General features: G+C 45.1%; 1 non-coding gene across 1 annotated transcript; it reads left to right on the forward strand.

The window, feature by feature from the left end:
• The first annotated feature begins 13,725 nt into the window (after positions 1-13,725).
• Positions 13,726-13,832, forward strand: LOC128106873 (U6 spliceosomal RNA). The gene has a single exon (XR_008216904.1). It is a non-coding gene; the product is annotated as a U6 spliceosomal RNA (small nuclear RNA).
• The last annotated feature ends 230 nt before the right edge of the window (positions 13,833-14,062 follow it).

The following is a 14,062-nucleotide window of genomic DNA, read 5'->3' on the forward strand; positions in this document are numbered from 1 at the left end:
CAAGATGAGTCACTTACAAAAAATTTTTCTGCCCAAGTAGTCAGGGGAGAAAAGCGGCTCCCTCCCCACCCACTTGGCAGGTGCTCAGTCGCTCATTAACGCAATCTCTCACTACACTGTCCTTTTTCTTTCTCTCACTGAACACAGGGCTCAGCAGGAATGCAGAGGGCTGACAAAGTGCTCAGTGGGAATCCCCGGCCAGCTCTTGGCTGCTTGGTGTGGAAGCAGGAGGGATTTCTGTCCTTGGTTCCCCCGATAGCTCTGGCTCTTGCTCCAGGCTGTCAGCATGAGGTCTTCCTGTCTCTAACTCAGTATTCCCTGTGGACTGGGAAAAAAGGACCAACATCATGCTAGCAGCCTGCCCTTCTAGCATCTAGATTTAAGTCCTGTTCTTCTCCTTGTTCAGCAGTATTTACTGAATTCTTACCAGGTGCCACACTGTTTCAGGCTCCAGGTATAGAGCAGAAGTCAAAACAGATAGTGCTGTCTGCCTGCCTGAACTGAGCTTTTGGGCTCCTGTTTGTGGGGAAAATCTAGACTCTTGATTCCACCTGTCAACAGTAACTTGTGGGTTATTCCCAGGTGTGTGTCCTGTTTCCTCCTTGGCTTTGCAACTGCTGCTGTGTCTGTGATCTTCTCCATCTCCATGCCCTCCCTGAACCACCTGTGGGTGTTTCTCCCCTGCTCCCTAACCATGCATGGGAGACATCTTTCCTTTGTCTGTCCCTGGCTCAAAGTTTCCCTCAGGGGCTCATTCACTTTCATACTTTGCACTTTTGCTTCTAAATCAAGACAACTCTCAACTCTCTCAACCCCGACCTCTCACCAAGTCTGCTTCCCACTTTCTCCAGGCCTCTGCACCTCTGCATCTCACCTCTCATTAGGGCACAAACTAGGTGCAGGAACTTCCCCAGTCCATCAGCTCTCTGTCCCAAAGTTCCTGTCTCCACTTCTCACCCAAATATGAGAAGGGGTGACTCTTTGGTTAGAATTATACTAGAGACTAGCAATTAGGAAAACCAGGTGGGCACTGTGGATCACCTGTAACATCAGAGGACTGCTGTGAGTTATAGCAGTCTGGGCTATGGAGTGGAGCCCTGTCTCAAAATACCAAACCAGAGGACCTGGAGAGATGGCTTGTTGCTCTTCGAGAGGACTTTCCAGGTTCACTTCTCAGCACGCATATGGTGGCTCACAACCATCTGGGACTCTGGTTCCAGGGGATCTGATGCCTTCTTCTGACTTCTTTGGGCACCAAGCATGCGTGTGGTACACATACATACATACATACATGCAGGCAAAACATGCATATACATAAAATAAATAAAATCCAACAACAAAATCAACTATAAGAATAATTAAGATAACAAAGTCCTATGAGCTCTTTCTTTGACAACACAAATTTATCCACTCCTTCAGTTCATCTTAACGAAGTACCTACCCACAGTTCCAGAATATCTAATGCCCTCTTCTGGCCTCTGAAGGCACCAGGCAGGCATGTGGTGCACAGACATACAAGAAAACAAAACACCATACACATAAAACAAGATAACGATGAGAAGAGGAGCAGGAGGAGGAGGAGGAGCAGGAGGAGGAGGAGCAGGAGGAGGAGCAGGAGGAGGAGGAGGAGGAGCAGGAGGAGGAGCAGGAGGAGGAGGAGGAGGAGGAAGAGGAGGAGGAGGAGGAGGAGGAAGAGGAGGAGGAGGAGCAGGAGGAGGAGGAGGAGGAGGAGGAGGAGGAGGAGGCAGCTTGAAGGGATGGCTCAGTAATTAAAAGAGCTCACTGTTCAATCATGAAGACAGGAATTTGGATCCCAGTACCTACATCTAGCTGCTCACAGACTGCCTGTAACTATAGCTCCAAGGGATCCAACACCCTCATCTGGCCTCTGAGGGTACCTACACACATATGAACATATAACCCCAGCATGCGCACGCATGTGTGCTCGAGGACACACACACACACACACACACACACAAATGAAATAAAAATAAATTAAAAAATCAAAGAACAAAACCAAACCTTAGCTACTCTGAATATGGAACATTTAAAACAAATACTTGCATGCAAAGCAACTTTATGGACCATGTGGAGTAGTCCCAGCCTTGGGCAAAGTAGGTTGGCAAGTAACATGGAACTGTGTGCCCACCTGGTTTTCCTAATTGCTAGTCTCTAGTATAATTCTAGCCAAAGAGTCACTCCTTCTCATATTTGGGTGAGAAGTGGAGGCAGGAACTTTGGGACAGAGAGCTGATGGACTGGGGAAGTTCCTGCACCTAGTTTGTGCCCTAATGAGAGGCGAGATGCAGAGGTGCAGAGGCCTGGAGAAAGTGGGAAGCAGATTTGGTTTATGGATGAGAGGTCAGGGTTGAGGAGTTGAGAGTTGTCTGGAACTGTGGGTAGGTACTTCATTAAGATGAACTGAAGGAGTGGATAAATCTGTGTTGTCAAAGAAAGAATTCATAGGACTTTGTTATCTTAATTATTGTTATAGTTGATTTTGTTGTTGGATTTTATTTATTTTATGTATATGCATGTTTTGCCTGCATGTATGTATGTATGTATGTGTACTACATGCATACTTGGTGCCCAAAGAAGTCAGAAAACACAAGGGATGCGTAAACATACATGCAGGCAAAACACCCAAACACATAAAATTTTAATAAGAAACTGAAATAAGGTATGGCCTTTAGCTAATAGTAGTAATTGTTTACAATGTGCCATACTCTCAAGATTAAGATATAAATAATTAGAAAACTGAGCTGGGTATGGTGGTGCATGCTGTAATACCAGCACTTGGGAGTCCAAAAAAGGAGAATTTTCATGAATTTGGGGCAAGATTGGGCTAAATAATGAGGCCCTATCTAAAGAACACACACCATAAAATGATAATAACCTTGGGGTGGTGGCACCTACCAATAATCCCAGGACTTGGGAGGTAGAGGTGGGACAACCAGAAGTTCAAGGTCACCCTCGGCTATGGGGACTGCTAGACCAGCCTGAGCTATCTGCTCCATCCACTTCCTAATGAAATATTTTTTGGGGGAGGCGGGGGTTTTGAGACACAGTTTCTCTGTGTAGCTTTGGCTGTCCTGGAACTCACACTGTAGACCAGGCTGTCCTGGAACTCACAAAGATCCACCTGCCTCTGCCTCCCGAGTACCAGGATTAAAGGCATGCGCCACCACCGCCTGGCTCCTAATGAATTATTGATTGTAAGACTTTGTCACCCTAAACTCAAAGGGAGGGAAGGAAGGACCTGTCACTATTCAAATTCTTACTGGGGGAGCCTGATCAAGGCACGGTTGTTGCCAAATGCATTGTAGCACGGTGGTAGAGTACCTGCCTATCATGTACAAGGCCTTGGGTACAGTCCCTGGTGCCGCCACCCGCCACCACCAGCAACAACAACAACCAAAGACAAGCACTCTAACAGAAAAATGAACAGAGGAAAGAAACAAGATGGGATTTGTTCCTACTCGTAGTTTAACAAAAAGAACACAGCCAGTACAGAAGAACATGGCGAACCATTCCCATTCACACACAATCAAACAGATACAAATCACAACGACAAGAAGATGTCATTTTTTTTTTTTCGGTCTATCAGGCTTTTGACAAGTTTTCATATATTTATTTATTTATTTTAGGTTTGGAAATTTCTGGAGTTAGCACACTGTGAGAAAATAGGCATTCTCAAATATTCTTGGTAGGAGTGAAAATCACAATCTTTTTGGTGAGCAACAATCCAATAACTATCATTTGAAACACAATTATGTTTTGACTCAGTGACAAATTCCACTGCTAGAGCAGTAGATGAATATAATTTTGAGGCATGACAAAGTGCATACTGTGGGTGAAGATACATGGTCCCTTCAGCGTAATTTCTTTTTTTCCCCCCTTTTTAAAGAAAAGATTTATTTATTTTTGCTTTATGTGTATGGGTGTTTTACCTGCATATATAGCTATGTACCATGCGCATACCAGTTGCCTGTGGGAGTCCAAAGACGGTATCAGATGCCTTGGAACTAGAGTTACAGATAGTAGTGAGCTGCCATGTGGGTGCTGGGACCCAAACCTGAGTCCTCTGCAAGAGCAACAAGTGCTCTTAACTGCTGAGCCACCTCGCCAGCTTCCCTTCTTTTTTTTTTTTTGACTGTGTGTCGCCAGGCGGTGGCGCACGCCTTTAATCCCAGCACTCAGGAGGCAGAGGCAGGTGGATCTCTGTGAGTTCGAGGCCAGCCTGGTCTACAGAGCGAGATCCGGGACAGGCATCAAAGCTACACAGAGAAACCCTGTCTCAAAAAACCAAAAAAAAAAAAAAAGACTGTGTGTCTTTATACGGTGCTGGCTACACATACCAGACTTTCTTGAGCCTGTACTGATCTAACTGTCCGCCTCTAAAGTGCTCGGATCACAAGGTGTATGCTACCATGCCCAGCTCAATAATTTCCAAAATCAAAAGAAAATCTCTGAGCAAAGTAAGGGTCATAATAGGAGAGTCAATAATACATTGTAAGGCCCCTGTACTATGGGTGTTGGGCTGTTAGAAGGAAGCAGATTTTTATGTGTCAATAAGAGTCCTTTAAAGAAGGAAAAGACAGAAGAACAGACAAGAGAAGTTCAAGTGATGTGTGTATGATCTCATTCATGAAATTTTTTTTTATTTTTTTAAGGATTTATTTATTTATTATGTATACAATGTTCTACCTGCATATATGCCTGCAGGCCAGAAGAGGACACCAGATCTCATTACAGATGGTTGTGAGCCACCATGTGGTTGCTGGGAATTGAACTCAGGACCTCTGGAAGAACAGCCAGTGCTTTTAACCGCTGAGCCATCTCTCCAGCCCTTCATTCATGAAATTAAAGATAGACCAGAATAGTTTCATAGTTTATAGCTCAGTGCAAAATTAAATGACAGGAGCCCCTTGTTTATAAGAGTTCCCATACCATAACACTGGTAAAAACACTGAGACAAGCCTGGGACCCTTTGGAGTGGGGCATCCATGCAATGGCACAGGTCATGTGCCCATGAAGTCAGGCCCCTCTCCATATAGAGTTGATTCTTGTTATTTGAGTGTGTATTTGCCAGTTCATCTGACTTGCTAAGATTAATTTGTAAACCCCCGAAACAAGACTCAGAATGCTTGATTGGTCATTGATAGACATGCACAGAGCAGGGAAGAAATGTCGCTGGCTATTATATTACCAGCTGAGGTCAGATGAGGTGACTCTGCCTTTCACTCTGGCCCCTGGCTTACTTCATAAATAAGCATCTCTTTCTCTGGTGTATGATATTTAGTGACACATGCTTGGCAGGGTTGTTATTTAAAATGATCCTCATGATCCTGTGGAAGTGCTGTCTAGAGTTCCTGAGCCTGAGAAGGCTTCAATTTGTTGGATAAGCTTCCTTCAGGCATGAGTTACCTGTGAGGTCAGTGTTAGGGAACCAACAAAATGCATTCCAGGAGGTGAGTCTAAGTGGAAACATACATAGGACAGCTTACATACTGATCAATTGAAAATACTTGTGCCCTTGTGATTCCAGCACTCAGGAGGCAAAGGCACAAACTGTTATGAATTATATTGTGGGGGACAGGGACCCTGAGGGTATCCCACGCGTGCAGGAAAACACACTGGGCAGATGCACGCCATGAGGCATGGCGGTGGCGGCCAGTAATTCACAACCGAGGCTGCATCCACGTGGAGAGTTTATTATTATAATAGCGAGATGAAGGAAAGAGATGATAGGAAAGAGAGAGACAGAGAGAAAGATAGAGAGGGAGAGAGAAGTTGAGGGTGCACACCCCATGGGAGGAAAAGCAGAAGAGAGAAAGGAAGGGGAGGAGTTTTCCTTAGAATGAGGCTTTTATGTCCGGACGCAGGGCGGAGCCAAGGGGTGGGATTTCAAGGGGTGGATCAGAATATTAACATTCCTCCATTTTGATTATTATAAAAAGAGGTGAGTTGTGGGAGCAAGTGGGGGAACAAGGGCCCTGAATTCTCGAGGCTACCTCAAGCTGACAAGGAGCAAAGGGGGGAGAGGAATGCTGGGAGTCATGCACGGAGGGAGATCTCAGGAACGTTCCTTGAGGGAGCTGAGGAGGCAGGTTGCAGCAGTGGTATTCCAGGAGCTTGGGGGGAAATGGCACACCAAATCAGGAGCATAGAAGCCATGGCATCTGTTTCTCTGGAGGTCAGGAGGGAAAAGTGAATCCGCAAAATATGCTCAAAAAATAGGTGGGGTCAGAAGTGGGCTCTGGAGATTGTTAGTTTTCATCAGACCAGATTTCTTGATGCAGTAGCAAAACTTTTCCCAGGAGCCTATAGGTGTCTATAAGACAGCTGGAATGGATTTACATCATGGCAAAAGGGTTAAAAATCCATTTAAGGATTCTTTTTTTTTTTAAAGATTTATTTATTTATATATTTTATGCATATGAGTGTTCTATTTGCATGTATGTTTGCATTACAGAAGAGGGCACCAGACAGAAGAGGGCATCAGATCCCATTATAGATGGCTGTGAGCGCCGGGCGGTGGTGGCGCACGCCTTTAATCCCAGCACTTGGGAGGCAGAGCCAGGCGGATCTCTGTGAGTTCGAGGCCAGCCTGGGCTACCAAGTGAGTCCCAGGAAAGGCGCAAAGCTGCACAGAGAAACCCTGTCTTGAAAAACCAAAAAAAAAAAAAAAAAAAAAAAAAAAAAAGATGGCTGTGAGCAACCATGTGGGTGCTGGGAATTGAACTCAGGACCTCTGGAAGAGCAGCCAATGCTCTTAACCTCTGAGCCATCTCTCCAGCCCCCCATGTAAGGATTCTTAAGAACTCTGTAGTCAATGTTCTATCAGTTTATCAAAGCTGCATTCATCAGTATTAAAACTTTGAACCTCTGGAGTTGTATCTGAAACCAGTCTATCTTGTACCATGAAGTCTGTGAATGAGGCATACCTGTCTATAATTGGAGAGCATATACATATAATCTTGAGATTGGGGCTGTTAAACTGATACCCTAGTCATCAAACATCATCAGGTCTGAGAAAGATAAATGTAAGAAATGAGACAGATTTCCAGCTACCTAGGCAGCAATCCCAAGTCTCTCCATGGTTACTGGGGGACAGAAGCCCCAAAGGCAGCACTTGTTCAGCTGATAAGCCCAGAAGATCTGACAGATTTTGATTTTTTTCTGTGGAGTAGAAATTTGGGGAGACTGACCCACCTTGACTTTGCAGTATGGGGCAATCAGTCCTCCATTGTTCCACTTATTTACAGTCTGGACAGGCTCTCAGCTTTTTGCTGTGTGACCAGCCTTGCCATAAGCTTCCAGGTGGAAGTTCTTCTGTGGCCATCTATCTTCTTGGAGGAGATACAGGATGCTGCCAGGAGCTGACATGTCTCTTTATCATAAAAAGGCTTTTATATTAAATGCCATATTCTCAGATCTCTACAGGTGTTTGAGGACTGGGGAAACAAGATCTGTTAGATATATTTATAACTTTGAGAGCATATATATCCCTTAAATCTGAATATACAGGTTTCCCAGTTAGTTACAGCTTAACGAAGTTAGCAAGGACAAGGAGGGTCACATTCTTAAGCTGAATAGTCCTTGAGTAAGGAGAGACATTCTTCAAGCTGTTGGCAGTGATATCTGAATATCTACTACCATTTTTAAGGCCCTGTAGCTGTAGTTCTGATCTTTGAGTACAGCCAGATTATAATCCTGAATGACTTATATAGAAATAATTATTTTGTAAGCTGTCTCCTGAGAAGGCAAAGAGGAGTGACAGGGGAACGATCCCAAAGCCGAATGAGAACAGGAGAAAAGGGGCTTGTGAGTCAGGGTGCGGCCCAATTTTGAGAAAAGGACCCTCTGAGAAAAGGAAAAGGACCCTTTTGGTGGACTCTATGCAAGGGTTTCCATCCCTAACCTAGCCCTCCAGCCTGTCCTGGAACAGGGAGCATAACATGGCATATTCTCCATAGCTGCTTCAAGCTGAAACCGGGCACAGGTGGCCAGGAGGCCTCCGGCTAGTTAAAGGTAAGGAGGGAACCCAGGCATGTGGTCATCCGACCTGGCTGTAGAAGCAGGGAACAATCACATTTGGCTGGGCTGGGGTCCACATCACATAGATAAGAGTCTCTGCTGACATCCGTAGCAGGGAAAGCGCTGCAGGTTGTGGTCCATAACTGCTGCTTCGATGTTTCTGCCAGTCTGCTCAAATACATAGACTAGAGATGAGAGTTAAAATTTTATGAATTTATCTGGAACCTCTTGGCCCATGGTCTTAGTAATTGGGAAAGGAAGACCAGGAAGGAGAGAAATGCCATTTTCAGGAATAGACAGGTGAGGAAAAAAAGTTTTAGATAAATTAGTATTATCAATCAGTACTGAAATTCAAATCGTAGAAAAACAAATAATGAGTAACCAAGGAAAATTTAAAATCCTGAGCTTGTGACCCAAAGTGTATCAGAATTGTATTAATGTTAAAATCTGAAATTTAAATTTTTTTTTTTTTTTTTTTTGGTTTTTCAAGAAAGGGTTTCTCTGTGTAACAGCCCTGGCTGTCCTGAAACTCAAAATCACAGACATCCGCCTGCCTCTGCCTCCCGGGTTCTGGGATTAAAGACGTGCACCACCACTCCTCGGCTTGAAATTTAAAATCTTTATATAATGATACTGCCTGCATGTGGTTCCACTGATGCCTCAAAGGGGAGTGCATACCTCTCCAGCCCCGTCTGTCCACACAAGCGGCTGCAGAGGAACTAATGGCAGGCCAAGATTGGACCTCCACCCTGCCCAGCCGGCTGGAGCCTGAGAGAGGCAGCTGGAGAATGCCAGGCCAAGGCAGGAAGACTTTTCCTCGGCCCATAAAACAATGTTGAAACAATGCACGGCGGGAGGAGATTCTCTAACCTTCCTCCATACAGACAGCCTGAGCACTGGATGCCCTGCCCATGCTGCCCTTAGTAAAGATGTCAGTGAGGTCATATGATCTGCCTGTTTTTATTTTTTTTTTTTTAGGTTTTTGGAGACAGGGTTTCTCTGTGCAGCTTTGCGCCTTTCCTGGATCTCGCTCTGTAGACCAGGCTGGCCTCGAACTCACAAAGATCCGCCTGCCTCTGCCTCCCAAGTGCTGGGATTAAAGGCGTGCGCCACCACCGCCCGGCGATCTGCCTATTTTGACCTTAGCCACGATGGTGGGCTAGACCACTTGGTTGCCCTTATTTAAGATGGCAGCTTGACCATGTGGTTGCCCTTATTTAAGATGGTGCTTTGTTCACGTGATTGCCCTTAAGATGGCACCACCTGATTACGAGATCATGTGGGGGGTGTTTGTTTGTTTTCCCCAAAAAAATAAACTGAGCAGATAAGGGACAGATAAATTGAAGCATTTAAAAGTCAGTCAGAAAGAAATATAGATGGCCATATCAATCATACATTTCCATTCGCACATAGGAAATAGACTTTGTGAAAGAAAGATGGAGAAGTAGCAGTGCAGCTGGGCAGGAGAAAGGAACCCTCCTGGGCTTTGGCATGCTGCTAGCAGCCACAGGGGAACGACCCCAGGCCATGGGTCGGTAGCAGTGGTGGGGGCAGGGGGTCACAGGCGGATTTTTCCACAATAAGGTATAAGGCCCAGAGCACTGACCTACAGCATCCCAGAGGGTCAGCGAGGGTCAACAATAACGGTGCAAGATAGACAATGGATCATCATCACAAAGGCTATGCGCCGTGGAATTGAGAAGGCACAAGCCGTCTCCATATGCTGTCCCGTAGGGACAGGGGTCGAGGGGCTTAGAGCCCGAAAGACACAAGGTACCAGTGAGTGAAACCAGACGAATCCGCACTTGTGGGGAAATGGCCAGAAGGGAAGGGAGGAATCTTACCAGTCCAGTAGGGTGAAGAGTCCTGGCAGTCTTCCAGAGGAAAAATGGCGGGTCAGCAGTCCTCAGACTGCTGGCAGGCAGGAGAAAGCAGTGGGATTGCCTGGCAATGTTGGGCACCAATGTTATGAATTACTGCACAGGGGACCCGGGAGAATATGCCACACACGTGCAGGGAAACATGCTGGGGCTGGGCAGATGCAGCAGCGGGCTGGGTAGATGCACACCATGCATCATGGCGGCAGTGGCAGTGTTCAGTAATTCACAACCCAAATGCTGCATCCACGTGGAGAGTTTATTATAATAGAGAGATGAGCCAGGCAGTGGTGGCACACACGTTTAATCCTAGCGCTCTAGAGGCAGAAGCAGGCGGATCTCTGTGAGTTCGAGGCCAGCCTGGTCTACAGAGTGAGTTCTAGACCAGCAAGGCTACATAATGAGATACTGTTTCAAAACCAACAAACAAAATACCAAAAAAAAAAAAAAAAAAAAGCCCCAAAACAAAACAAAATAAAGAATCCAATCCCAAATTTTCTCCAAGAGAAAAATGTGCTAATTTAGTATTGGAGGCAGATTTATAGAGCAGAAATGCTGCTTGTAGAACTGACTCCAAGGTTCTGGGGAGACAGCTCAGTTAGTAAAGTTCTTGCTGAGCAAACATGAGAAGCTGAATTGTGATTTCCAGCCACCCACCTAAAACTCAGATCTGATGGTGTGCTTCTGTAATCCTAGCACTGGCGGTCAGATGTGGGGACAGGTGGGAGGATCCTTGGAGTTTGCTGGTCTGCCAGTCTAGCCAAATTGGTGAGCTCTAAGTTCAGTGAGAGACCTTGTTTTTTTTTTAAAAAAAAAGGTGTTAAGGGCTGGAGATGGCTCACTGATTAAAGGGGCTTGCTGTAAAAACTTGAGGTCTTGGGTTTAGATGCTCAGCAACTACTTTAAAAGGTGGACATGGACTGGGTGGTGGTGGTGCATGTCTTTAATCTCAGCACTCAGGAGGCAGAGGCAGGCAGATCTCTGTGAGTTCAAGTCCAGCCTGGTCTACAGAGAGAGATCCAGGAAAGGCGCCAAAGCTACACAGAGAAACCCTGTCTCGAAAACAAAACAAACAAACAAACAAAAAAAGGTGGACATGGGCATGCATGCTTGTGACCTCAGTGCTGGGGACACTGAGACACGAGAGACTCTGAGGCTTGCTGGGCAGCTAGCCTACCCCAAACCAAACTCACACACACACACACACACACACACACACACACACACTGAGGAAGACATTGACTGTCAACCTCTGGTCTCTACACACATATGCAGCATATCTCATATGCACACATAATTACACACACACTTGATGTCAGCTCTGAGTGTGTATGTGCTTGTGAGTATATGTATTTTCAGAAAACGGACAGGGAGTAAGAAAGAAAAATTGGTTTTTCATCATAAACATTTAATAACAATAATTTTAAAATATTATTATTATAGGGTTTTTTGAGACAAAGTTTCTCTGTGTAGCCCTGGCTGTCCTATAGACACTCACTCTATAGACCAGGCTGGCCTCAAACTTAAAGATCCACATGCCTCTGCCTCCCGAGTGGGGTGCTGGGATTAAATGCATGGGTCACCATGCCCAGTTTATTTATTTATTTTTTTACTTTCATGTATTTGTGTGTGTGTGATGGAGAGGGTGTAAGTCATGTGTGTGAGTGTGCCCACAGAAGCCAGAGAGACTGTCTGATTCTCCTATATCTGAAGTTACAGGGTCCTCTGTAAATCAGCCAGTTCTCTCAACTGCTAAGCCATCTCTCCAACCCTGTTTTTCATTTTACATGTGCTATTTGGTGTTTTTACTCTAAGTAAAACTTAGTTTTTGAAAATAAGTGTAAAAGCATGTATTTATCAAATTCTTTCCCTCTCCTCTGTCTAGTGCAACATTAAACAAGGTCCCAGCTACTTCAGACCAGAATTAAAAGCAACCTCCTAACAGCCCTCCTTCCCAGCTTTTTTTTTGGTTTTTCGAGACAGGGTTTCTCTGTGTAGCTTTGCGCCTTTCCTGGATCTCGCTCTGTAGACCAGGCTGGCCTCGAACTCACAGAGATCCGCCTGCCTCTGCCTCCCGAGTGCTGGGATTAAAGGCGTGCGCCACCGCCGCCCGGCTCCTTCCCATCTTTTCTCTGTTCTTTCCAGAAGAACCACTACCAGATGGATCTCCCTAAAACACCACTTGAATCATGTCATTCACTCTGGGAAGTCTCAACATGTCCCCATCACCAACTTAGCAGATCCAGCCTGCAAAGTGTCATGTAATCAGGTCTCAGCATTGGAACTTCCTGCTGCTCCCTGCCAACCCCACTGCGATTATCTCCTCACCTATCTATGCCCAGGCCATGCTCATTTCTGCATCTGAATGTTCGCCTGCTGAACTCCAGGATGGGTCCTCACCTCTACCTCTGGCCTAACCCTGTCCATCATTCAGTTTCACTACATCAGTTACTCTTTTCTCTATCATCTCCTACACCTGAATATTGAACCCAGGGTTTAGTACAGGCCTATACCCACAGCCCCCATTTTCTCATTTCTGAATTCTTTGTGAGCTAAGTCACCTGATGAGTGTCATTTTAAAATCTCGGTTGCTCTGTGTTTACGTCTTTAAAAGTAAAGCACTTGCTATTTGAATTACAATCCTAATTACTTTGTAAGTTCTACTTTTTTATCTTTTTTTTTAAAGATTTATTTATTTATTATGTATACAGTGTTCTGCCTTCATGTATGCCTGCATGCCAGAAGAGGGTACCAGATCTCATTACAGATGGTTGTGAGCCACCATGTGGTTGCTGGGAATTGAACTCAGGACCTCTGGAAGAGCAGCCAGTGCTCTTAACCTCTGAGCCATCTCTCTAGCCCCCTTTTTGATTTTCTTAATGACTTTGTAAGGTAGTTAATAACCCTGTTTTAAAATAAATTTATGTATTTATTATTATTATCATCATCATTATTATTATTATTGGTTTTTCAAAACAAGGTTTCTCTGGGTAGCCCTGTCTGTCCTAGAACTCCCTCTATAGACCAGGCTGGCCTCAAACTCAGAGATCTGCCTGCCTCTGCCTCCTGACTGCTAGGACCAAAGGTGTGCGCCACCACCACCTGACTTTAATTATGTTTTTTATATGTATAGGTGTTTTCCATGCATATCTGTGTACCTGGTGCCCACAGAGGTCAGAAGTTGGTATTGGATTCCCTAGAACAGGAGTTATAGATGGTTGTGAGCCGCCAAGTGGGTGCTGGAAATTGAACCCAGGTCCTCTACAAGAGTAGCCAGTGCTCTTAACTGCTGGGCCATCTCACCAGCCCCAACCTCCTCCCTTTTTTAAGACAGGGTCTCACTATGTAGTCCTGGTTGTCTTGTGTGGTGATATTGTGTTCCCCAATATATTGTGCACCCTAATAAACTTATCTGGGGTCAGAGAACAGAACAGCCACTAGATATAGAGGCCAGAAACTGGTGGCACAGACAGATCTCTGTGAGTTCAATGTCACACTGGAAATAGGCAGGCATGGTGCCACACGCCTTTAATCCCAGGAAGTGATGGCAGAAAGCAGAAAGGCATATAAGGCGTGAGGAACAGGAACTAGAGCCTGGTTAAGCCTTTAGGTTTTCAGCAGCAGTTCAGCTGAGATCCATTTGGATGAGGACACAGAGCCTTCCAGTTTGAGGAAACAGGGTCAGCTGAGGAACTGGCAAGGTGAGGAAGCTGTAGCTGGTTCTGTCTCTCTGATCTTTCAGCATTCACCCCGATACCTGGCTCCGGGTTTGTTTTTATTAATAAGACCTTCTAAGATTGATGCTATAGTGCTCGCTCCGGCAGCACATAGGCTAAAATGGGAATGATACAGAGAAGATTAGCATGGCCCCTGTGTGAGGATGACATGCAAATTCGTGAAGAGTTCCATATTTTTTTAAATCTCTAAGGAAAGAAATTGAAGAAGATATCAGAAAATGGAAGGCTCTCCCATGCTCATGGATAGGTAGGATTAACATAGTAAAAATGGCAATCTTACCAAAAGCAATCTACAGATTCAATGCAATCCCCTTCAAAATCCCAACACAATTCTTCACAGACATGGAAAGAAAAATACTCAACTTCATATGGAAAAACAAAAGACCCAGGATAACTAAAAGAATCCTG

This window comes from Peromyscus californicus, unplaced genomic scaffold (assembly GCF_007827085.1).
Source record: "Peromyscus californicus insignis strain IS unplaced genomic scaffold, ASM782708v3 Scaffold_9__1_contigs__length_137607984, whole genome shotgun sequence".
Lineage (NCBI taxonomy): Eukaryota > Metazoa > Chordata > Mammalia > Rodentia > Cricetidae > Peromyscus > Peromyscus californicus.